The following is a 25,164-nucleotide window of genomic DNA, read 5'->3' as shown; positions in this document are numbered from 1 at the left end:
AAAGAGGGAGGATGGCGAGGATTAAAGGGGGAGGACGGCGAGGGGAAAGAGGGAAGACGGCGAGGGGAAAAAGGGAGGACGGCGAGGAGTAAAGGGGGAGGACGGCGAGGGGAAAGAGGGAAGACGGCGAGTGGAAAAGAGGGAGAACGGCAAGGAGTAAAGGGGGAGGACGGCGAGGGGAAAAGAGGGAGGATGGCGAGGAGTAAAGGGGGAGGACAACGAGAGGAAAAGAGGGAGGACGGCGAGGAGTAAAGGGGGAGGACGGCTAGGGGAAAAGAGGGAGGATGGCAAGGATTAAAGGGGGAGGACGGTGAGGGGAAAGAGGGAGGACCGCGTGGGGAAAGAGGGAAGACGGCGAAGAGAAAGAGGGAAGACGGCGAGGGGAAAGAGGGAGGACGGCGAGAGGAAAAGAGGGAGGACGGCGAGGGTAAAAGAGGGAGGACGGCAAGGAGTAAAGGAGGAGGACGGCGAGGGGAAAAGAGGGAGGACAACGAGGGGAAAAGAGGGAGGACGGCAAGGAGTAAAGGGGGAGGACGGCGAGGGGAAAAGAGGGATGACGGCGAGGGGAAAAGAGGGAGAACGGCGAGGGGAAAAGAGAGAGAACGGCGAGGGGAAAAGAGGGAGGCCGGCGAGGGGAAAAGAGGGAGGCCAGCGAGGGGAATAGAGGGAGGCCGGCGAGGGGAGAAGAGGGAGGTCGGCGAGGGAAAAAGAGGGATGACGGCGAGGGGAAAAGAGGGAGAACGGCGAGGGGAAAAGAGAGAGAACGGCGAGGGGAAAAGAGGGAGGACCGCGAGGGGAAAAGAGGGAAGACGGCGAGGATTAAAGGGGGAGGACGGCGAGGGGAAAGAGGGAAGACGGCAAGGGGAAAAAGGGAGGATGGCGAGGAGTAAAGGGGGAGGATGGCGAGGGGAAAGAGGGAAGACGGCGAGGGGAAAAGAGGGAGAACAGCAAGGAGTAAAGGGGGAGGACGGCGAGGGGAAAAGAGGGGGGACCGCGAGGGGAAAAGAGGGAAGACGGCGAGGATTAAAGGGGGAGGACGGCGAGGGGAAAGAGGGAAGACGGCGAGGGGAAAAAGGGAGGATGGCGAGGAGTAAAGGGGGAGGATGGCGAGGGGAAAGAGGGAAGACGGCGAGGGGAAAAGAGGGAGAACAGCAAGGAGTAAAGAGGGAGGACGGCGAGGGGAAAAGAGGGAGGAAGGCGAGGAGTAAAGGGGGAGGACAACGAGGGGAACAGAGGGAGGATGGCGAGGGGAAAAGAGAGAGACCGGGGAGGGGGAAAGACGCTGGACGGCGAGGGGAAAAGAGAGAATGGCGAGGGGAAAAGAGGCAGGACGACGAAGGGAAAAGAGGGAGGATGGCGAGGGGGCAAAGAGAGAGGACGACAAGGAAAAAGAGGACTACGACGGGAAAAGAGATGACTGCGAGGGAAGACGGCGAGGGGAAAAGAGGGAGGCCGTTAAGGGAAAAGAGGCAGGCTGGCGAGGGGAAAAGAGGGAGGCCGGCGAGTGGAAAAGAGGGAGGTTGGCTAGGGGAGAAGAGGGATGACGGCGAGGGGAAAAGAGGGATGACGGCGAGGGGAAAAGAGGGAGAACGGCAAGGGGAAAAGAGGGAGCACCGCGAGGGGAAAAGAGGAAAGACGCCGAGAGAAAAAGAGGGATGATGTTGAGGGGAAAAGAGGGATGACGGTGAGGGGAAAAGATGGAGGGACTGCAAGGTGAACAGAGGGAGGGACGGCAAGGGGAACAGAGGGAAAACGGCGAGGGGAAGAGAGGGAAAATGTCGAGGGGAAAAGAGGGAAACCGTCGAGAGGAAAGAGGGAGGATGGCGAGGGGAAAAGAGGGAAGACGGCGAGGGGAAAAGAGGGAGGACGGCGAGTGGAAAAGAGGGAGGACGGCGAGGGGAAAAAAGGGAAGATGGCGAGGGGAAAAGAGGGAGGACGGCGAGGGGAACAGAGGGAGGATGGCGAGGGGAACAGAGGGAGGACGGCGAGGGGAACAGAGGGAAGACGGCGAGGGGAAAAGAGGGAAGACAGCGAGGGGAAAAGAGGGAGGCCGTAAAGGGGAAACGAGGGAGACCGGCGAGGGGAAAAGAAGGACGGCGAGGGGAAAAGAGGGAGGTCGGCGAGGGGAAAAGAGGGAGGACGGTGAGGGGAAAAGAGGGAGGACGGCGAGGGGAAAAGAGGGAGGACGGCGAGGGAAAAGAGAGAGGGCGAGGGGAAAAGAGGGAAGACGGCGAGGGGAAAAGAGAGAGGGCGAGGGGAAAAGAGGGAAGACGGCGAGGGGAAAAGAGGGAGGACGGCGAGGGGAAAAGAGGGAGGACGGCGAGGGGAAAAGAGAGAGGGCGAGGGGAAAAAAGGGAAGACGGCGAGGGGAAAAGAGGGAGGACGGCGAGGGGAAAAGAGGGAGGCCGGCGAGGGGAAAAGAGGGAGGCCGGCGAGGGGAAAAGAGGGAGGACGGCGAGGGGAAAAGAGGGAGGCCGGCGAGGGGAAAAGAGGGAGGACGGCAAGGGGAAAAGAGGGAGGATGGCGAGGAGAAAAGAAGAAGGACGTCGAGGGGAAAAGAGAGAGAGGGCGAGGGTAAAAGAGGGAAGACGGCGAGAAGAAAAGGGAGGGACAACGAGGGGAAAAGAGAGAATGGCGAGGGGAAAAGAGGCAAAACGGCGAAGGGAACAGAGGGAGGATGGCGAGGGGAAAAGAGAGAGACCGGTGAGGGGGAAAGACGCTGGACGGCGAGGGGAAAAGAGAGAATGGCGAGGGGAAAAGATGCTGGACGGCGAAGGGAAAAGAGGGAGGATGACGAGGGGGGAAAGAGAGAGGACGACAAGGGGAAAGAGGACTACGACGGGAAAAGAGAGGACTGCGAGGGAAGACGGCGAGGGGAAAAGAGGTAGGCCATTAGGGGAAAAGAGGGAGGCTGGCGAGGGGAAAAGAGGGGAGGGGAAAGAGGGGAGGGGAAAAGAGGGAGGCCGGCGAGGGGAAAAGAGGGAGGTCGGCGAGGGGAGAAGAGGGATGACGGAGAAGAGGGAGGTCGGCGAGGGGAGAAGAGGGATGACGGCGAAGTGAAAAGAGGGAGGATGGCGAGGGGGGAAAGAGAGAGGACGACAAGGGGAAAGAGGACTACGACGGGAAAAGAGAGGACTGCGAGGGGAAAAAAGAGTGGACGGCAAAGGGAAAAGAGGGAGGACAGTGAGGGGAATAGAGGGAGGATGGCAAAGGGGAAAAGAGAGAGGACGGCGAGGGGAAAAGAGGGATGACGGCGAGAGTAAAAGAGTGAGTACAGCGAGGGGAAAAGAGGGAGGACGGCAAGAGGAAAAAAGTGAGGAGAAAAGAATGAGGACAGTAAGAGTAAAAGAGGTAGGGACAGCGAGGGTAAACGAGGTAGGGACAGCGAGGGTAAAAGAGATAGGGACAGCGAGGGTAAAAGAGGGAGGGACAGCGAGAGGAAAAGAGGGAGGGACAGCGAGGGGAAAAGAGAGAAGACAGCGAGGGGAAAAGAGGGAGGACGGCAAGAGGAATAAAGTGAGGAGAAAAGAATGAGGACAGTAAGAGTAAAAGAGGTAGGGACAGCGAGGGTAAACGAGGTAGGGACAGCGAGGGTAAAAGAGGTAGGGACAGTGAGGGTAAAAGAGGGAGGACGCACCCAATAGAGAAAGGGTCGTCCTGTTATTAGATGCACCTAATAGAGAAAGGGCCGTCCCATCATTAGACGCACCCAATAGAGAGAGGGCCGTCCCAACATTAGACGCACCCAATAGAGAGAGGGCAGTCCCATCATTAGACGCACCCAATAGAGAGAGGGCCGTCCCGTCATTAGATGCACCCAATAGAGAAAGGGCAGTCCCGTCATTAGACGCACCCAATAGAGAGAGGGTAGTCCCGTCATTAGACGCACCCAATAGAGAGAGGGTCGTCCTGTTATTAGACGCACAAAATAGAGAGAGGGTCGTCCCGTCATTAGACGCACCCAATAGAGAGAGGGTCGTCCTGTCATTAGACGCACCCAATAGAGAGAGGGCCGTCCCATCATTAGACGCACCCAATAGAGAGAGGGTCGTCCTAACATTAGATGCACCCAATAGAGAGAGGGCAGTCCCGTCATTAGACGCACCCAATAGAGACAGGACAGTCCTGTCATTAGAAGCACCCAGTAGAGAGAGGGCCGTCCTGTCATTAGACGCACCCAATAGAGAGAGGGCAGTCCCGTCATTAGACGCACCCAATAGAGAGAGGGTTGTCCCGTCATTAGACGCACCCAATAGAGAGAGGACCGTTCCGTTATTAGACGCACGCAATAGAGAGAGGGTCGTCCCGTCATTAGACGCACCCAATAGAGAGAGGGCCGTCCCATCATTAGACGCACCCAATAGAAAGAGAGCCGTCCGGTCATTAGACACACCTAATAGAGAGAGGGCAGTCCCATCATTAGACGCACCCAATAGAGAGAGGGCCGTCCTGTCATTAGACGCACCCAATAGAGAGAGGGCAGTCCCATCATTAGACGCACCCAATAGAGAGAGGGCAGTCCTGTCATTAGACGCACCCAATAGAGAGAGGCCGTCCCGTCATTAGACACACCCAATAGAGAGAGGGCCGTCCCATCATTAGATGCACCCAATAGAGAGAGGGCCATCCTGTCATTAGACGCACCCAATAGAGAGAGGGCAGTTCCATCATTAGACGCACCCAATAGAGAGAGGGCAGTCCTGTCATTAGACGCACCCAATACAGAGAGGACCGTTCCGTTATTAGACGCACCCAATAGAGAGAGGGCAGTCCTGTCATTAGATGCACCCAATAGAGAGAGGGCAGTCCTGCCATTAGACGCACCCAATACAGTGAGGGCAGTCCTGTCATTAGACGCACCCAATAGAGAGAGGGCAGTCCTGTCATTAGACACACACAATAGAGAGAGTCCCGTCATTAGACACACCCAATAGAGGGTGGGCAGTCCCTTCATTAGACGCACCCAATAGAGAGAGGGCAGTCCTCTCATTAGACGCACCCAATAGAGAGAGGGCAGTCCCGTCATTAGACGCACCCAATAGAAAGAGGGCCGTCCCATCCTTAGACGCACCCAATAGAGAGAGGGCCGCCCTGTCATTAGACGCACCCAATAGAGAGAGGGTCGTCCTGTCATTAAACGCACCCAATAGAGAGAGGGCCGTCCCATCATTAGATGCACCCAATAGAGAGAGGGCAGTCCCGTCATTAGACGCACCTAATAGAGAGAGGGCCATCCTGTCATTAGACGCACCCAATAGAGAGAGGGCAGTCCTGTCATTAGACACACCCAATAGAGAGAGGGCAGTCCTGTCATTAGACGCACCCAATAGAGGGCAGTCCCGTCATTAGACGCACCCAATAGAGAGAGGGCAGTCCCGTCATTAGACGCACCCAATAGGGAGAGGGTCGTCCTGTCATTAGATGCACCCAATAGAGGGAGGGCAGTCCCGTCATTAGACGCACCCAATAGAGAGAGGGTCGTCCTGTCATTAGACGCACCCAATAGAGAGAGGGCCGTCCCATCATTAGACGCACCCAATAGAGAGAGGGCCGCCCTGTCATTAGACGCACCCAATAGAGAGAGGGCAGTCCCGTCATTAGACGCACCCAATAGAGAGAGGACCGCCCTGTCATTAGACGCACCCAATAGAGAGAGGGCCGCCCTGTCATTTGACGCACCCAATAGAGAGAGGGCAGTCCTATCATTAGACGCACCCAATAGAGAGAGGGCCGTCCCATCATTAGACGCACCCAATAGAGAGAGGGCAGTCCCGTCATTAGACGCACCCAATAGAGAAAGGGTCGTCCTGTCATTAGACGCACCCAATAGAGGGAGGGCAGTCCCGTAATTAGACACACCCAATAGAGAGAGGGCCGTCCCATCATTAGACGCACCCAATAGATAGAGGGTCATCCTGTCATTAGACGCACCCAATAGAGGGAGGGCAGTCCCGTCATTAGACGCACCCAATAGAGAGAGGGCAGTCCTGTCATTAGACGCACCCAATACTGAGAGGGCAGTCCCGTCATTAGATGCACCCAATAGAGAGAGGGTCGCCCTGTCATTAGACGCACCCAATAGAGAGAGGGCAGTCCCGTCATTAGACGCACCCAATAGAGAGAGGGCCGTCCCATCATTAGACACACCCAATAGAGAGAGGGCAGTCCCGTCATTAGATGCACCCAATAGAGAGAGGGCCGTCCCATCCTTAGATGCACCCAATAGAGAGAGGGCCGTCCCATCCTTAGACGCACCCAATAGAGAGATGGCAGTCCCGTCATTAGACGAACCCAATAGAGAGAGGGCAGTCCCTTCATTAGACGCACCCAATAGAGAGAGGGCAGTCCTGTCATTAGACGCACCCAATAGAGAGAGGGCAGTCCCGTCATTAGACGCACCCAATAGAGAGAGGGCCGTCCTGTCATAAGACGCACCCAATAGAGAGAGGGCCGCCCTGTCATTAGACGCACCCAATAGAGAGAGGGCCGCCCTGTCATTAGACGCACCCAATAGAGAGAGGGCAGTCCCATCATTAGACGCACCCAATAGAGAGAGGGCAGTCCCGTCATTAGACGCACCCAATAGAGAGAGGGCCGTCCCATCCTTAGACGCACCCAATAGAGAGAGGGCAGTCCCGTCATTAGATGCACCCAATAGAGAGAGGGCCGTCCCATCCTTAGACGCACCCAATAGAGAGATGGCAGTCCCGTCATTAGATGCACCCAATAGAGAGAGGGCCGCCCTGTCATTAGACGCACCCAATAGAGAGAGGGCAGTCCCGTCATTAGACACACCCAATAGAGAGAGGGCCGTCCCATCCTTAGACGCACCCAATAGAGAGAGGGCCGCCCTGTCATTAGGCGCACCCAATAGAGAGAGGGCCGTCCCGTCATTAGACGCACCCAATAGAGAGAGGGCAGTCCTGTCATTAGACACACCCAATAGAGAGAGGGCCGTCCTGTCATAAGACACACCCAATAGAGAGAGGGCCGTACCATCATTAGACACACCCAATAGAGAGAGGGTCGTCCTGTCAGACGCACCCAATAGAGAGAGGGCCGTCCCTCCCATCATTAGACGCACCCAATAGAGAGAGGGCAGTCCCGTCATTAGACGCACCCAATAGAGAGAGGGCAGTCCTGTCATTAGACGCACCCAATAGAGAGAGGGCAGTCCCGTCATTAGACGCACCCAATAGAGGGAGGGCAGTCTCGTCATTAGACGCACCCAATAGAGAGAGGGCAGTCCTGTCATTAGACGCACCCAATAGAGAGAGGGCCGCCCTGTCATTAGACGCACCCAATAGAGGGAGGGCAGTCCCGTCATTAGACGCACCCAATAGAGAGAGGGCAGTTCCGTCATTAGACACACCCAATAGAGAGAGGGCAGGCCTGTCATTAGACACACCCAATAGAGAGAGGGCCGTCCTGTCATAAGACGCACCCAATAGAGAGAGGGCCGTACCATCATTAGACACACCCAATAGAGGGTCGTCCTGTCATTAGACACACCCAATAGAGAGAGGGCCGTCCCATCATTAGACGCACCCAATAGAGAGAGGGCAGTCCTGTCATTAGACGAACCCAATAGAGAGAGGGCAGTCCTGTCATTAGACGCACCCAATAGAGAGAGGGCAGTCCTGTCATTAGACGCACCCAATAGAGAGATGGCAGTCCCGTCATTAGACGCACCCAATAGAGGGAGGGCAGTCCCGTCATTAGACGCACCCAATAGAGAGAGGGCAGTCCCGTCATTAGACCCACCCAATAGGGAGAGGGTCGTCCTGTCATTAGATGCACCCAATAGAGGGAGGGCAGTCCCGTCATTAGACGCACCCAATAGAGAGAGGGCCGTCCCATCATTAGACGCACCCAATAGAAAGAGGGTCGTCCTGTCATTAGACGCACCCAATAGAGAGAGGGCCGTCCCATCATTAGACGCACCCAATAGAGAGAGGGCCGCCCTGTCATTAGACGCACCCAATAGAGAGAGGGCAGTCCCGTCATTAGACCCACCCAATAGGGAGAGGGTCGTCCTGTCATTAGATGCACCCAATAGAGGGAGGGCAGTCCCGTCATTAGACGCACCCAATAGAGAGAGGGCCGTCCCATCATTAGACGCACCCAATAGAAAGAGGGTCGTCCTGTCATTAGACGCACCCAATAGAGAGAGGGCAGTCCCGTCATTAGACCCACCCAATAGGGAGAGGGTCGTCCTGTCATTAGATGCACCCAATAGAGGGAGGGCAGTCCCGTCATTAGACGCACCCAATAGAGAGAGGGCCGTCCCATCATTAGACGCACCCAATAGAAAGAGGGTCGTCCTGTCATTAGACGCACCCAATAGAGAGAGGGCAGTCCCGTCATTAGACGCACCCAATAGAGAGAGGACCGCCCTGTCATTAGACGCACCCAATAAAGAGAGGGCAGTCCCGTCATTAGACGCACCCAATAGAGAGAGGGCCGTCCCATCATTAGACGCACCCAATAGAGAGAGGGCCGTCCTGTCATTAGATGCACCCAATAGAGAAAGGGTCGTCCTGTCATTAGACACACGCAATAGAGAGAGGGTCATCCTGTCATTAGACGCACCCAATAGAGAGAAGGCCGCCCTGTCATTAGACGCACCCAATAGAGAGAGGACAGTCCCGTCATTAGACGCACCCAATAGAGAGAGGGCCGTCCCATCATTAGACGCACCCAATAGAGAGAGGGCCGCCCTGTCGTTAGACGCACCCAATAGAGAGAGGGCAGTCCCATCATTAGACGCACCCAATAGAGAGAGGGCTGTCCCATCATTAGACGCACCCAATAGAGAGAGGGCAGTCCCGTCATTAGACACACCCAATAGAGAGAGGGCCGTCCCATCATTAGACGCACCCAATAGAGAGAAGGTCATCCTGTCATTAGACGCACCCAATAGAGGGAGGGCAGTCCCGTCATTAGACGCACCCAATAGAGAGAGGGCAGTCCGGTCATTAGACACACCCAATAGAGAGAGGGCAGTCCTGTCATTAGACACACACAATAGAGAGAGGGCCATCCTGTCATTAGACACACCCAATAGAGAGAGGGCAGTCCTGTCATTAGACGCACCCAATAGAGAGAGGGCAGTCCTGTCATTAGACGCACCAAATAGAGGGAGGGCAGTCCCGTCATTAGACACACCCAATAGAGAGAGGGCCGTCCCATCATTAGACGCACCCAATAGAGAGAGGGTCATCCTGTCATTAGACGCACCCAATAGAGGGAGGGCAGTCCCGTCATTAGACGCACCCAATAGAGGGAGGGCAGTCCCGTCATTAGACGCACCCAATAGAGAGAGAGGGCCGTCCTGTCATTAGACGCACCCAATACAGAGAGGGCAGTCCCGTCATTAGACGCACCCAATAGAGAGAGGGCAGTCCGGTCATTAGACACACCCAATAGAGAGAGGGCCGTCCCGTCATTAGACACACCCAATAGAGGGAGGGCAGTCCTGTCATTAGACACACCGAATAGAGAGAGGGCAGTCCTGTCATTAGACACACCCAATAGAGAGAGGGCCGCCCTGTCATTAGACGCACCCAATAGAGAGAGGGCAGTCCCGTCATTAGACGCACCTAATAGAGAGAGGGCAGTCCTGTTATTAGACGCACCCAATAGAGAGAGGACAGTCCTGTCATTAGACGCACGCAATAGAGAGAGGGCAGTCCCATCATTAGATGCACCCAATAGAGAGAGGGCAGTCCCGTCATTAGATGCACCCAATAGAGAGAGGGCAGTCCCGTCATTAGACGCACCCAATAGAGAGAGGGCCATCCTGTCATTAGATGAATCCAATAGAGAGAGGGCAGTCCCGTCATTAGACGCACCCAATAGAGAGAGGGCAGTCCCGTCATTAGATGAATCCAAGGCCTTTGATAGTATTTAATGGAATTTTCTATGGGCCGTCCTGAAGAAACTAGGCCTGGGGGTTTATAGGTTTGTAGGCTGAGTTAAATTATTATATGCATCTCCACAGGCAAAAATTCGAGATAATGCCTGTACTTCATCATCCTTTCGTTTGGCTAGGGGTACATGGCAGAGCTGTCCTCTCTCTCCTTTGCTGTTCGCAGCGGCGGTTGAGCCATTGGCAGCCATGCTCTGCACCTCTATTGGTGTGATAGGGTTTGAGATCGGCGGCCTGGAGCATAAGGCATCCCTCTATACAGACGATCTATTGTATCTTTGAGAGGTGGAGATGTCTCTGGGTCCGGCTGTTAACATTATCAAGGAATTTAGGTAACGGTCAGGGCTTCTAATAAATTGGGGAAAGTCGGCTCTACACCCTATAGAGCCGCTCCCATTTAATTTCGCTACTCTAGGGTTGCCAATCCCGACGGTGGATAAATTTAAATATCATGGGATAGTTGTTAGTGCCCAACCACGGGATTATTATACTCTAAATTTAGAACCCATGATGCTTCAGTTTAGAAATAAGATAGATGCCTGGTGCCGGCTTCCACTGTCCCTTACTGGAGGCGCCAACCTACTTAAAATGGTAAACAACATAGAGAGACAGCACTGGATCTCATAGTGTGATCAAAGGGCAAAACATATAGCGTAGATGAACACCAGAAAATAGAAGTCTTTCATTTTGCGAAACATACACCCAATTACCAGGTCACAATTGACTCATATAAAATACTACAAAAAATGTATATGAAATTACACTTTATTGGTAAAAAGATCTTGTAAAAGGTAAAGGGGATAGAAGTGTTACAAAAAATATATAAATCCAAGTACAGGAGACACAAGAGGGTGAAAAAGACCCCACGAGGCTACACATTAAGCATTGGAGAAGAAACAATGGAATATATAACATACAGGCTGCTGCACTGAAATATGCCAGCAGCCACGCCCTGAAAATAATGCCCACAATGGAGTCCCATAGGGGAAAGCAGATAGTAGCAGACAATACAAAAGACTGTCGGATTCAAGCGGCTTACCATACAATAAGAAATTTGTAGACCAGTGAGGGGACGAACCCCAACACGTGTTTCACGTGTTACTTTATCGGGGACACAAGACTATAGGGGGGGCGACTTGAGCTCACCAGCAACAATCGGCATCACATGACTGCTATATCAGGCCAGGAAACTGGCTAGACCCGGCTCCTCTGGCCATAGGGGACCTTAGGGAGAGAGTCCACACTACTTCAATTGGAGAGGGGACCTTAGGGAGAGAGTCCACACTATACTTCGGTTGGAGAGGGGACCTTAGGGAGAGAGTCCACACTATACTTCGGTTGGAGAGGGGACCTTAGGGAGAGAGTCCACACTATACTTCGGTTGGAGAGGGGACCTTAGGGAGAGAGTCCACACTATACAGTACTTCGGTTGGAGAGGGGACCTTAGGGAGAGAGTCCACACTATACTTCGGTTGGAGAGGGGACCTTAGGGAGAGAGTCCACACTATACTTCGGTTGGAGAGGGGACCTTAGGGAGAGAGTCCACACTATACTTCGGTTGGAGAGGGGACCTTAGGGATAGAGTCCACACTATACTTCGGTTGGAGAGGGGGACCTTAGGGAGAGAGTCCACACTATACTTCGGTTGGAGAGGGGACCTTAGGGAGAGAGTCCACACTATACTTCGGTTGGAGACTGGGACCTTAGGGAGAGAGTCCACACTATACTTCGGTTGGAGAGGGGACCTTAGGGAGAGAGTCCACACTATACTTCGGTTGGAGAGGGGGACCTTAGAGAGAGAGTCCACACTATACTTCGGTTGGAGAGGGGACCTTAGGGAGAGAGTCCACACTATACTTCGGTTGGAGAGGGGGACCTTAGGGAGAGAGTCCACACTATACAGTACTTCGGTTGGAGAGGGGACCTTAGGGAGAGAGTCCACACTATACTTCGGTTGGAGAGGGGGACCTTAGGGAGAGAGTCCACACTATACTTCGGTTGGAGAGGGGACCTTAGGGAGAGAGTCCACACTATACTTCGGTTGGAGAGGAGGACCTTAGGGAGAGAGTCCACACTATACTTCGGTTGGAGAGGGGGACCTTAGGGAGAGAGTCCACACTATACTTCGGTTGGAGAGGGGACCTTAGGGAGAGAGTCCACACTATACTTCGGTTGGAGAGGGGACCTTAGGGAGAGAGTCCACACTATACTTCGGTTGGAGAGGGGACCTTAGGGAGAGAGTCCACACTATACAGTACTTCGGTTGGAGAGGGGACCTTAGGGAGAGAGTCCACACTATACAGAACTTCGGTTGGAGAGCAGGACCTTAGGGAGAGAGTCCACACTATACTTCGGTTGGAGAGGGGACCTTAGGGATAGAGTCCACACTATACTTCGGTTGGAGAGGAGGACCTTAGGGAGAGAGTCCACACTATACTTCGGTTGGAGAGGGGACCTTAGGGAGAGAGTCCACACTATACTTCGGTTGGAGAGGGGGACCTTAGGGAGAGAGTCCACACTATACTTCGGTTGGAGAGGGGACCTTAGGGAGAGAGTCCACACTATACTTCGGTTGGAGAGGGGGACCTTAGGGAGAGAGTCCACACTATACAGTACTTCGGTTGGAGAGGGGACCTTAGGGAGAGAGTCCACACTATACTTCGGTTGGAGAGGGGGACCTTAGGGAGAGAGTCCACACTATACTTCGGTTGGAGAGGGGGACCTTAGGGAGAGAGTCCACACTATACAGTACTTCGGTTGGAGAGGGGACCTTAGGGAGAGAGTCCACACTATACTTCGGTTGGAGAGGGGGACCTTAGGGAGAGAGTCCACACTATACTTCGGTTGGAGAGGGGGACCTTAGGGAGAGAGTCCACACTATACAGTACTTCGGTTGGAGAGGGGACCTTAGGGAGAGAGTCCACACTATACTTCGGTTGGAGAGGGGGACCTTAGGGAGAGAGTCCACACTATACTTCGGTTGGAGAGGGGACCTTAGGGAGAGAGTCCACACTATACTTCGGTTGGAGAGGGGACCTTAGGGAGAGAGTCCACACTATACTTCGGTTGGAGAGGGGACCTTAGGGAGAGAGTCCACACTGTACTTCGGTTGGAGAGGGGACCTTAGGGAGAGAGTCCACACTATACTTCGGTTGGAGAGGGGGACCTTAGGGAGAGAGTCCACACTATACTTCGGTTGGAGAGGGGGACCTTAGGGAGAGAGTCCACACTATACTTCGGTTGGAGAGGGGACCTTAGGGAGAGAGTCCACACTATACTTCGGTTGGAGAGGGGACCTTAGGGAGAGAGTCCACACTATACTTTGGTTGGAGAGGGGGACCTTAGGGAGAGAGTCCACACTATACTTCGGTTGGAGAGGGGACCTTAGGGAGAGAGTTCACACTATACTTCGGTTGGAGAGGGGGACCTTAGGGAGAGAGTCCACACTATACAGTACTTCGGTTGGAGAGGGGACCTTAGGGAGAGAGTCCACACTATACTTCGGTTGGAGAGGGGGACCTTAGGGAGAGAGTCCACACTATACTTCGGTTGGAGAGGGGGACCTTAGGGAGAGAGTCCACACTATACAGTACTTCGGTTGGAGAGGGGACCTTAGGGAGAGAGTCCACACTATACTTCGGTTGGAGAGGGGGACCTTAGGGAGAGAGTCCACACTATACTTCGGTTGGAGAGGGGACCTTAGGGAGAGAGTCCACACTATACAGTACTTCGGTTGGAGAGGGGACCTTAGGGAGAGAGTCCACACTATACTTCGGTTGGAGAGGGGGACCTTAGGGAGAGAGTCCACACTATACTTTGGTTGGAGAGGGGACCTTAGGGAGAGAGTCCACACTATACTTCGGTTGGAGAGGGGGACCTTAGGGAGAGAGTCCACACTATACAGTACTTCGGTTGGAGAGGGGACCTTAGGGAGAGAGTCCAAACTATACTTCGGTTGGAGAGGGGGACCTTAGGGAGAGAGTCCACACTATACTTCGGTTGGAGAGGAGGACCTTAGGGAGAGAGTCCACACTATACTTCGGTTGGAGAGGGGGACCTTAGGGAGAGAGTCCACACTATACTTCGGTTGGAGAGGGGACCTTAGGGAGAGAGTCCACACTATACTTCGGTTGGAGAGGGGACCTTAGGGAGAGAGTCCACACTATACTTCGGTTGGAGAGGGGACCTTAGGGAGAGAGTCCACACTATACTTCGGTTGGAGAGGGGGACCTTAGGGAGAGAGTCCACACTATACAGTACTTCGGTTGGAGAGGGGACCTTAGGGAGAAAGTCCACACTATACTTCGGTTGGAGAGGGGGACCTTAGGGAGAGAGTCCACACTATACAGTACTTCGGTTGGAGAGGGGACCTTAGGGAGAGAGTCCACACTATACTTCGGTTGGAGAGGGGGACCTTAGGGAGAGAGTCCACACTATACTTCGGTTGGAGAGGGGGACCTTAGGGAGAGAGTCCACACTATACAGTACTTCGGTTGGAGAGGGGACCTTAGGGAGAGAGTCCACACTATACTTCGGTTGGAGAGGGGGACCTTAGGGAGAGAGTCCACACTATACTTCGGTTGGAGAGGGGACCTTAGGGAGAGAGTCCACACTATACTTCGGTTGGAGAGGGGGACCTTAGGGAGAGAGTCCACACTATACTTCGGTTGGAGAGGGGACCTTAGGGAGAGAGTCCACACTATACTTCGGTTGGAGAGGGGGACCTTAGGGAGAGAGTCCACACTATACTTCGGTTGGAGAGGGGACCTTAGGGAGAGAGTCCACACTATACTTCGGTTGGAGAGGGGGACCTTAGGCAGAGAGTCCACACTATACTTCGGTTGGAGAGGGGACCTTAGGGAGAGAGTCCACACTATACTTCGGTTGGAGAGGAGGACCTTAGGGAGAGAGTCCACACTATACTTCGGTTGGAGAGGGGGACCTTAGGGAGAGAGTCCACACTATACTTCGGTTGGAGAGGGGACCTTAGGGAGAGAGTCCACACTATACTTCGGTTGGAGAGGGGACCTTAGGGAGAGAGTCCACACTATACTTCGGTTGGAGAGGGGGACCTTAAGGAGAGAGTCCACACTATACAGTACTTCGGTTGGAGAGGGGACCTTAGGGAGAGAGTCCACACTATACAGTACTTCGGTTGGAGAGGGGACCTTAGGGAGAGAGTCCACACTATACTTCGGTTGGAGAGGGGACCTTAGGGAGAGAGTCCACACTATACTTCGGTTGGAGAGGGGACCTTAGGGAGAGAGTCCACACTATACTTCGGTTGGAGAGGGGGACCTTAGGGAGAGAGTCCACACTATACTTCGGTTGGAGAGGGGACCTTAGGGAGAGAGTCCACACTATACTTCGGTTGGAGATGGGGACCTTAGGGAGAGAGTCCACACTATACTTCGGTTGGAGAGGGGGACCTTAGGGAGAGAGTCCACACTATACTTCGGTTGGAGAGGGGACCTTAGGGAGAGAGTCCACACTATACAGTACTTCGGTTGGAGAGGGGACCTTAGGGAGAGAGTCCACACTATACTTCGGTTGGAGAGGGGGACCTTAGGGAGAGAGTCCACACTATACTTCGGTTGGAGAGGGGACCTTAGGGAGAGAGTCCACACTATACTTCGGTTGGAGAGGGGGACCTTAGGGAGAGAGTCCACACTATACTTCGGTTGGAGAGGGGGACCTTAGGGAGAGAGTCCACACTATACTTCGGTTGGAGAGGGGGACCTTAGGGAGAGAGTCCACACTATACTTCGGTTGGAGAGGGGACCTTAGGGAGAGAGTCCACACTATACTTCGGTTGGAGAGGGGGACCTTAGGGAGAGAGTCCACACTATACTTCGGTTGGAGAGGGGACCTTAGGGAGAGAGTCCACACTATACTTCGGTTGGAGAGGGGGACCTTAGGGAGAGAGTCCACACTATACTTCGGTTGGAGAGGGGACCTTAGGGAGAGAGTCCACACTATACTTCGGTTGGAGAGGGGGACCTTAGGCAGAGAGTCCACACTATACTTCGGTTGGAGAGGGGACCTTAGGGAGAGAGTCCACACTATACTTCGGTTGGAGAGGAGGACCTTAGGGAGAGAGTCCACACTATACTTCGGTTGGAGAGGGGGACCTTAGGGAGAGAGTCCACACTATACTTCGGTTGGAGAGGGGACCTTAGGGAGAGAGTCCACACTATACTTCGGTTGGAGAGGGGACCTTAGGGAGAGAGTCCACACTATACTTCGGTTGGAGAGGGGGACCTTAAGGAGAGAGTCCACACTATACAGTACTTCGGTTGGAGAGGGGACCTTAGGGAGAGAGTCCACACTATACAGTACTTCGGTTGGAGAGGGGACCTTAGGGAGAGAGTCCACACTATACTTCGGTTGGAGAGGGGACCTTAGGGAGAGAGTCCACACTATACTTCGGTTGGAGAGGGGACCTTAGGGAGAGAGTCCACACTATACTTCGGTTGGAGAGGGGGACCTTAGGGAGAGAGTCCACACTATACTTCGGTTGGAGAGGGGACCTTAGGGAGAGAGTCCACACTATACTTCGGTTGGAGATGGGGACCTTAGGGAGAGAGTCCACACTATACTTCGGTTGGAGAGGGGACCTTAGGGATAGAGTCCACACTATACTTCGGTTGGAGAGGAGGACCTTAGGGAGAGAGTCCACACTATACTTCGGTTGGAGAGGGGACCTTAGGGAGAGAGTCCACACTATACTTCGGTTGGAGAGGGGGACCTTAGGGAGAGAGTCCACACTATACTTCGGTTGGAGAGGGGACCTTAGGGAGAGAGTCCACACTATACTTCGGTTGGAGAGGGGGACCTTAGGGAGAGAGTCCACACTATACTTCGGTTGGAGAGGGGGACCTTAGGGAGAGAGTCCACACTATACAGTACTTCGGTTGGAGAGGGGACCTTAGGGAGAGAGTCCACACTATACTTCGGTTGGAGAGGGGGACCTTAGGGAGAGAGTCCACACTATACTTCGGTTGGAGAGGGGGACCTTAGGGAGAGAGTCCACACTATACAGTACTTCGGTTGGAGAGGGGACCTTAGGGAGAGAGTCCACACTATACTTCGGTTGGAGAGGGGGACCTTAGGGAGAGAGTCCACACTATACTTCGGTTGGAGATGGGGACCTTAGGGAGAGAGTCCACACTATACAGTACTTCGGTTGGAGAGGGGACCTTAGGGAGAGAGTCCACACTATACTTCGGTTGGAGAGGGGGACCTTAGGGAGAGAGTCCACACTATACTTCGGTTGGAGAGGGGATCTTAGGGATAGAGTCCACACTATACTTCGGTTGGAGAGGGGACCTTAGGGAGAGAGTCCACACTATACTTCGGTTGGAGAGGGGGACCTTAGGGAGAGTGTCCACACTATACTTCGGTTGGAGAGGGGGACCTTAGGGAGAGAGTCCACACTATACTTCGGTTGGAGAGGGGACCTTAGGGAGAGAGTCCACAATACTTCAATTGGAGAGGGGACCTTAGGGAGAGAGTCCACAATACTTCAATTGGAGAGGGGACCTTAGGGAGAGAGTCCACACTATACTTCGGTTGGAGAGGGGACCTTAGGGAGAGAGTCCACACTATACTTCGGTTGGAGAGGGGACCTTAGGGAGAGAGTCCACACTATACTTCGGTTGGAGAGGGGACCTTAGGGAGAGAGTCCACAATACTTCAATTGGAGAGGGGACCTTAGGGAGAGAGTCCACACTATACTTCGGTTGGAGAGGGGGACCTTAGGGAGAGAGTCCACACTATACTTCGGTTGGAGAGGGGACCTTAGGGAGAGAGTCCACACTATACTTCGGTTGGAGAGGGGGACCTTAGGGAGAGAGTCCACACTATACTTCGGATGGAGAGGGGGACCTTAGGGAGAGAGTCCACACTATACTTCGGTTGGAGAGGGGGACCTTAGGGAGAGAGTCCACACTATACAGTACTTCGGTTGGAGATGGGGAGTGCATCTTAAAAGAAATGCGCTTAAAAATTCTATAAGATTTGGGGGACGTGGCTGGATACGCGGGATCTTCCCTCCCCGGCACTGTTGCAGGATTGCATGGGGGACCAGGTCCTTCTCCTTATCACTGGTTAATTAATTTCTGAACTAGGCTGTTCTCTTATATATTTCTGATCTACATATGGTGGTTGGGGATGATGTGGCATATTTCAGTTAAGGGGGGTACGCCAAAATGAATGCTCTATTTTGTGGCATGTGTTGATGATGGGCTGCAGGTGCCCTGTTTGTTTTATTTCATCTCACTGTATACTTCCAATGTTATTTTGGCAACCGGAGGCCGTCTTATCCCTTTTCCCGAATTGTTTTTCCAGGGGAAAGGACTGTTATATATGCCATGTCTTTTTCGTTAAATAATAATAAAAATGAACCAGATTAAAAAAAAAAAAAAAGCAAAAAACGCTTAAGGCCCATTTCACACTTCAGTGACAAACACTGACTTTCTTCACTGACGTGTAAAACACGCTCATGTCCCTCCATGTTCCGTGATTCACGGCACACGTGGGTTGTCCATGTGCAATCCGTGATCTGTGATTGCACATGGACATTACTCACCTGCCTTCGCTCCTGCTGTCCATGGTGCTGAACTCCTCGGCTCTGCAGCATCCGCCCACCGCTCTCTGCAGCTACTTCCGGGTCGGCTGTTCCTGCTTTCATGAATATTCATGAGCCAGGCAGGAGCTGCAGAGAGCACAGGCTGCACAGCGCGTCGCTTGAAAGGTGAGTTGAAAATGTTTATTATTTTATATGTCAGTGATTTTCTGGTACGTGTTTCACGGATCACACCATAGTGTGGTGCGTGGGTCGTCAGTGATGCCAGAAAAAACGGACTTGTCTCCGTGCAGAATCACGGCCAAGGGTGCACGCTGCATGGATACACGTTCAGTGAGAAATCACTGATGTGTGAGCAGACCCATTGATTATAATGTGTCTGCGTATGTCAGTGATTCTGGTACGTATAAAAAAAAAAGCACAAACGTACCAGAATCACTGACGTGTGAAACAGGCCTAAGGCAGCGCAGGAACCAGGGAAGCCATGACATTAGAGCCTCCCTCCTGCACCATTCAGTCTCAGACACACCCCGGCAGGGACAACCAAGCTAAGCCCCTATGAGATCCCGTTTGGAGGTTCCCCTAGACTAGGATTGTATTTCCCACAATTGTCTTTACAGTATGACACTCTAAGTTTGTTTTTGAACTAAGCATTGCCTTAGGGCTCATTCACACGACCGTTCCGTCTGTCCTGGTCAGTTCCTGTTTTTTTGTGGACCTACTGACAGGACCATCTTTTCAATGTCTTTTGTGTAGGATCGGATGGCACATAGAAGAACGTCCGTGTGCATCTGATCCTACAAAAAAAACACATCGGATGCTGTATGTCCGCTCCGTTATTATGGAACATGTCCTATTCTGTTCTGTAATTGCGGACCGTGACTCAATACAAGTCAATGAGTCCGTAAAACCCCTGGAAGCCGCACGGAAGCACTTCCATGTGACCTCCGTTGGGTGCCCCTGCAGTCTGTGTTCCGCTCCCGCCACCAGCCCTGCAGCAGCATCTGCCCGCACTGCAGTATCAGCAGCTTCTCACATTGCAGTGCGGGCAGCCGCGGGGATGACGAGTGCTGCTATCAGGAGGTTAGATGAGATCATTAACTGTTGTGACGATCTCCTGCTCTCCTGACGTCAGCGCTGTCACTGCCTTCTATGCCCGTCGCGTTCTCACATCATGTGTCGCGGGCGGCCCGAGACTGTCACTAGCGGTGACGTCACGGGCATAGAAGTCAGTGACAGCGCTGACGTCAGGAGTGCAGGAGATCGTCACAGCAGGTAATTATCTCATCTAACCTCATGACGTCGGCGCTCGTCATCCCCGGCAGTGACCTGGGCTGACCTATTGATGTAAGCTCAGGTCACTGCACTGCTCTCCCAGCCAATGGGGAACATTCTGTTCTTCATTGACTGGGACAGTGACTATGGTATGGATCGTCATGGGACCCCCTTATTGGATTATGCCGGACCTGGATTTGATTGTTCTTTTCAATAAATTGGTGAAAGAGGGAATGTTTTGGGGAGTGTTTTTTCAAATAAAACTTTTTTCGTTGTCTATTTTCTTTTATTGCTGACTGGGTTTGTGATGTCGGGTATCTGATAAATGCGTGACATCACTAACCCCAGGGCTTGATGCCAGGTGACATTACACATCTGGCATCAACCCCATATATTACCCCGGGATGAGTTGGGGCGAAGCGCCAAGATTGGCACATCCAATGGATGCTCCACTTCTGGGGCGGCTGTGGCCTATTTTTAGGCTGGTGAATGTCAAATAACAGTGGACCTCCCTAGTCTGAGAATACCAGACCACAGATGTCTGCTTTGCCTTGGCTGGTGATCCAATTTGGGGGGACTCCACGTTTTTTGTTTTAAATTATTTAATTTAAAATAACAGCGTGGGGTGCCCTCTGTTTTGGATTACCAGCCAAGGTGAAACTGCCAGATGTGGTTTCCAGGCTGCAGCCATCTGCTTTACCCTAGCTGGCTACAAAAGATAGGGGGGACCCCACGTCGTTTGTTTTTTTAATTATTTATTTATTATTTGGCTAAATACAAGGCTAAGCACCTTTTAATGTGGTGTCACACACAGCGACGACGACAACAACGTCGCTGCTAAGTCACCATTTTCTGTGACGTAGCAGCGACGTCCCGTCGCTGTCGCTGTGTGTGACATCCAGCAACGAGCTGGCCCCTGCTGTGAGGTTGCCGCTCGTTGCTGAATGTCCAGCTTCATATTTTGGTCGTCGCTCTCCCGCTGTGACGCACACATCGCTGTGTGTGACAGCGAGAGAGCGATGAAATGAAGCGAGCAGGGAGCAGGAGCCGGCGTCTGGCAGCTGCGGTAAGCTGTAACCAGGGTAAACATCGGGTAACCAAGGGAAGACCTTTCCCTGGTTACCCAATATTTACCTTCGTTACCAGCCTCCGCCGCTCTCATCTGCCAGTGCCGGCTCCCTGCTCTCTGCACATGTAGCTGCAGTACACATCGGGTAATTAACCCCATGTATAATGTAGCTAGGAGAGCAGGGAGCCAGCGCTAAGCAGTGTGCGCGGCTCCTGCTCTCTGCACATGTAGCTGCAGTACACATCGGGTAATTAACCCCATGTATAATGTAGCTAGGAGAGCAGGGAGCCAGCGCTAAGCAGTGTGCGCGGCTCCTGCTCTCTGCACATGTAGCTGCAGTACACATCGGGTAATTAACCCCATGTATAATGTAGCTAGGAGAGCAAGGAGCCAGCGCTAAGCAGTGTGCGCGGCTCCTGCTCTCTGCACATGTAGCTGCAGTACACATCGGGTAATTAACCCCATGTATAATGTAGCTAGGAGAGCAGGGAGCCAGCGCTAAGCAGTGTGCGCGGCTCCTGCTCTCTGCACATGTAGCTGCAGTACACATCGGGTAATTAACCCCATGTATAATGTAGCTAGGAGAGCAAGGAGCCAGCGCTAAGCAGTGTGCGCGGCTCCTGCTCTCTGCACATGTAGCTGCAGTACACATCGGGTAATTAACCCCATGTATAATGTAGCTAGGAGAGCAAGGAGCCAGCGCTAAGCAGTGTGCGCGGCTCCTGCTCTCTGCACATGTAGCTGCAGTACACATCGGGTAATTAACCCCATGTATAATGTAGCTAGGAGAGCAGGGAGCCAGCGCTAAGCAGTGTGCGCGGCTCCTGCTCTCTGCACATGTAGCTGCAGTACACATCGGGTAATTAACCCCATGTATAATGTAGCTAGGAGAGCAGGCAGCCAGCGCTAAGCAGTGTGCGCGGCTCCCTGCTCTCTGCACATGTAGCTGCAGTACACATCGGGTAATTAACCCCATGTGTGCTGTAGCTAGGAGAGCAAGGAGCCAGCGCTAAGCAGTGTGCGCGGCTCCTGCTCTCTGCACATGTAGCTGCAGTACACATCGGGTAATTAACCCGATGTGTACTGTAGCTAGGAGAGCAGGGAGCCAGCGCTAAGCAGTGTGCGCGGCTCCTGCTCTCTGCACATGTAGCTGCAGTACACATCGGGTGATTAACCCGATGTGTACTGTAGCTAGGAGAGCAGGGAGCCAGCGCTAAGCAGTGTGCGCGGCTCCTGCTCTCTGCACATGTAGCTGCAGTACACATCAGGTAATTAACCCCATGTATAATGTAGCTAGGAGAGCAGGCAGCCAGCGCTAAGCAGTGTGCGCGGCCCCCTGCTCTCTGCACATGTAGCTGCAGTACACATCAGGTAATTAACCCCATGTATAATGTAGCTAGGAGAGCAGGTAGCCAGCGCTAAGCAGTGTGCGCGGCCCCCTGCTCTCTGCACATGTAGCTGCAGTACACATCAGGTAATTAACCCGATGTGTACTGTAGCTAGGAGAGCAAGGAGCCAGCGCTAAGCAGTGTGCGCGGCCCCCTGCTCTCTGCACATGTAGCTGCAGTACACATCAGGTAATTAACCCGATGTGTACTGTAGCTAGGAGAGCAGGCAGCCAGCGCTAAGCAGTGTGCGCGGCCCCCTGCTCTCTGCACATGCAGCACAGCGACGCGTGTCGTTATAATCGCTGCTGCGTCTGCTGTGTTTGGCAGCTAAGCAGCGATCATAACAGCGACTTACAAGGTCGCTGTTGCGTCACAGAAAATGGTGACGTAGCAGCGACGTCGTTGTTGCTGTCGCTATGTGTGAACCCAGCTTTAGTCCCACATGAAAGTCACTAAAGGGTGCCAGCTTAGAATATGCAGGGGGGTGGGACATGATATAGGTCTTTCTCATCTATTATCTATCCCTCTATCTATCTATATATCCCTCTGTTCATTCATTCATTCATTCATTCCTCTATCCCTCTCTCTGTCTCTATATCTATCTATCCATCTTTATATCTACCCATCTATTTATCTTTCCAGCTGCTTCCGTTTTTTTGCGGTCCGCAAAAAAAACCCGGAAGGCACACGGATGACATACGGACCGTATATGGAACGGATGTCACATGGATGCATCCGTGAAAAATACGGACCGTTTTTTGCGGACTGCAAAAACGGAAAGGTCTCATGAATGTAGCCTAAAATACATTCTTGAGTTTTCTCCTCCATCCCAGATCCTCAGGACCTAGAAGGCACACATCGAATCCAACCAGGTGACTGGGTCCTCATCAGGAAGTTCACCAGATGTGCCCTTGTGCCCAGATACGACGGGCCATCCCACATCCTCAGGACCTAGAGGGCATACACCAAATCCAACCAGGTGACTGGGTCCTCATTAGGAAATTCACCAGATCAGCCCTTGAGCCCAGATACGATGGGCCATCCCAGATCCTCAGGACCTAGAGGGCATACACCAAATCCAACCAGGTGACTGGGTCCTCATCAGGAAATTCACCAGATCAGCCCTTGAGCCCAGATACGATGGCCATTCCAGGTCCTTTTAACGACTACCACAGCAATCAAAGTTGAAGGAAGACCCACGTGGATCCACGCATCCCACTGCAAGAAGATGCTGGACCTGGGACCAGGAGACGACTATCTCCTCTCTTCTACCTGATACATATCTTTTTGCTGATATCGGGGATGGTTGCATGGGTGGCAATAAACAAGGAAAACGGTGTGATGACCTTTTGGATAAATGTGTCAGTGCTAATTGCCTCCTTCCAGTTTGACTACAGCAGCATTGTTAAATGCCCAACCCCCACTAAACAGTATCTCATGTATAGTATGGGTACACCGTGTATTTGTATCACCACTGTGGAAACGGGATGTGGATCAAACTGTGAGAAATGGTCCTATGTTGGTTGGAACATGGGTACTGTCAGTTGTGGACATCGACCTACTCAGGCATTGGAACGCAAGGACAGGTTTGGGGAGGATTTACTAACCTCATGACCCTAAATAGGGAAAGATTTAAAGGGAAAAGAGATCTCCAAAATGATGACTACACTGCCATATTCTGCCCCAAAAATGTACTTAAGCATTGAGAACCCTTCTGGCGGGGACCAAGGGCGGTATGGATTGAGTACATGGGTTGACTATGGACAGCAGCGTAGTGTGGGAAAATTATGGCTTAAAAACATAGTTAACAAATGTGTAGACCCCTCAAGATCAGTGATAATGGAGGGACTTATACTGGGAGCAAAATACTTGGCAAATTTAACTTCTGCAGACGCTTACCCTTGAAACAGGATTCTCAGACTCAAACCTCTGGGTCGAGTGGCTTAAATATAAAACATGTGCTACTGCCCGGCCTAATCTGGGCACTGTGCCCTTCCTCATAGACCCAAGAGAGGATGAGGAGGGCTTCATATGTATACTGTCCTCCTAACAAACAAACCCTTCAAAAAGATCCTGAGCTTTATTGTATTGGTATCCACCATACACTGAAAACAGCATTACTCCTTACCAAGAAGACTATATTCTGGCCGTAGTGACGTGGGACTGCTGGTGGGTGACTTGCCCACCCCCAGTATTGTAACCAAACTATCGAGGTACAGCCAGATGGCCCGTATGATGGCTCCCTGCTGTCCCGTCAGACTTAGCAGTTGCCTGACGTTTGTTGGATCTGTGAGGACATGAAAATAAGACCCAGATTTCACGTACCATGGAAGGGACAGGGCACCTTGATAAAAGCCATAGGGCCATTCCACATTTGACCTACCTGGGTGGAAGCAAGTACTCAAGAGAGATCAATCCTTAACCAGAGACAAAAGGGGCATAAAAGGGTCCTTCGATTCCCATGTATACACATAGCTGCCATAGGAGTCCCCAGGGGAGTCCCGGGTGAATTTAAAGCCAGAGATCAGGTGGCAGTGGGCTTCGAGACAATATTCCCAATAATATCAGCTAATATGAATGTACCATCGATATATTATCTCTACTATATCCAACAAAGATTTGTAAACTACACCCGAGAATGGGAATAGTGGAACAGCTACGTCCCACCTCAATCATGGCCTTGGACATGTTCTTGGCAGAACAGGGGGGTGTTTGCAAAATGTTGGGGACTAAATGCTGCACATTCATACCAAACAACACAGCCCTGGGCGGAAGTATAACTAAAGCCCTAAAAAGTCTCACTGACGCCCGACAGCCATAAAACTGAAGAAAAGATCAAAATTTAATGCAAAAATGGGTTTATTATAATTATTTACATTCAGTGCGAACGCAAAACAAGAGAGAAAGAGCCAAG

The sequence above is a fragment of the Anomaloglossus baeobatrachus genome, chromosome 6 (assembly GCF_048569485.1).
Source record: "Anomaloglossus baeobatrachus isolate aAnoBae1 chromosome 6, aAnoBae1.hap1, whole genome shotgun sequence".
Classification (NCBI taxonomy): Eukaryota; Metazoa; Chordata; class Amphibia; order Anura; family Aromobatidae; genus Anomaloglossus; species Anomaloglossus baeobatrachus.
This window is presented reverse-complemented; position numbering follows the sequence as displayed.